General features: G+C 40.7%; 1 pseudogene; it reads left to right on the forward strand.

Annotated features, from left to right (window-relative positions):
* The first annotated feature begins 5 nt into the window (after positions 1–5).
* On the forward strand, positions 6–600 carry LOC102753945 (annotated as a pseudogene).
* The last annotated feature ends 944 nt before the right edge of the window (positions 601–1,544 follow it).

A 1,544-nucleotide genomic window follows, 5' to 3' on the forward strand; every position in this document is an offset into this window, starting at 1 on the left:
TGGCCATCTGCCAACCCCTGCACTACATGGTCAACATGAACCCCCAGCTCTGTGGTCTGCTGCTTCTGCTGTCCTGGATCATGGGTGTCCTGCATTCCTTGTTACAATGCTTAAATGGTGTTGCGATTATCTTTCTGTCCAAACTTAGAAATCCCTCACTTTTTCTGTGAACTCAATCAGATGGTCCAACTCGCCTGTTCCGACAACTTTTTAAATAACATGGTGATGTATTTTGGAGCTGTGTTCCTGGGTGGTGGTCCCTTTCTTGGTATCCTTTATTCTTATGCTAAGATAGTGGCCTCCATCTGTGGAATCCCATCAGCTCAGGGGAAGTATAAGGCATTTTCTGCCTGTGCGTCTCACCTCTTGGTTGTCTCCCTTTTTTATGGGACAAGCCTAGGAGTGTATCTCAGCTCTGCTGTTACCCACAGCTCACACTCAAGTGCAGCAGCCTCAGTGATGTACACTGTGGTCACACCCATGCTGAACCCCTTCATCTACAGTCTCAGGAACAAAGACCTAAAGAGGGCCCTGAAGAGATTGGTTGGGATGGCAGCTACGAAAGGACCTCTTATCTTAGGGCTGAAGAAATGCACATGACAGCGGGACTCAAAGCCTCAGAGCCAGATGTCATGATTTTTAGATCAGGTTGTGGAAGTAGAATGTACACTCTCTGCTTATTTTATGGATTTTCTTTTTCTATGATTTCTATGTAATTTAATTTTATCGCTTTACTAATTTTTTATGTTGGGAGATCTGACAGCTTTCCCTTTGTTGTTTTTCTCTTTTCCCAAATGATACCCAACCTTGGATAAAATATTTGGAAATTTCCATTTATCTCATGAGACTACATAGATTTCTTAAGAACAATTTTTTAAAAATGAAATTTATCATACTGAGTAGTTTTTCTTTCATTTACTACAGAACAATCAGGAGTTGTACCACTTCTATTGAAATAAACTGCACTTGGTAACCAAAGCCATTTACATCATTTCATAGGAGAGGAAAATATAAGAGCTAAGTTTAACCCTGTTAGTACTTCATTTTTTCATATATCAGTACCATAGCTGCTCTTTCTGAAAACATAGACTTTAACATACGTTGAGTGTTAAAAGAGGTCACTGGCTTCCTTTCCCTCATTAGGACCCTGTATCTTATTAGGCTTGGTGTCCATATTCTTTTTTTTTAATGTTTTTTTTTAAATATATTTTTTATTGATTAAGGTATTACATATGTGTCCTTATCCCTACGTTACCCCCTACCCACCCTAGGGTTTATTATCTCCTATAACATGCAGTCCAGAGAGTTGTAGTAGTAGTTCAGTGAATTAACAATGTTATGCCTCTATGTCAGCTTTTGGACTCCCCTTGAGGTGCAAGGTGGCTGCTGCAGCTCCAAACATCATCTCTTTACATGACAGCATCCAAAAGTAGAAAACAAGGAAAGGGTCAGGTTTCTGCTCTTGTTCTCTCTCTCTCTCTCTCTCTCTCTCTCTCTCTCTCTCTCTCTCTCTCTCTCTCTCTCTCCCCCTCCTGTCTGATCTC

Source organism: Myotis davidii, unplaced genomic scaffold (assembly GCF_000327345.1).
Source record: "Myotis davidii unplaced genomic scaffold, ASM32734v1 scaffold3175, whole genome shotgun sequence".
Taxonomy (NCBI): Eukaryota; Metazoa; Chordata; class Mammalia; order Chiroptera; family Vespertilionidae; genus Myotis; species Myotis davidii.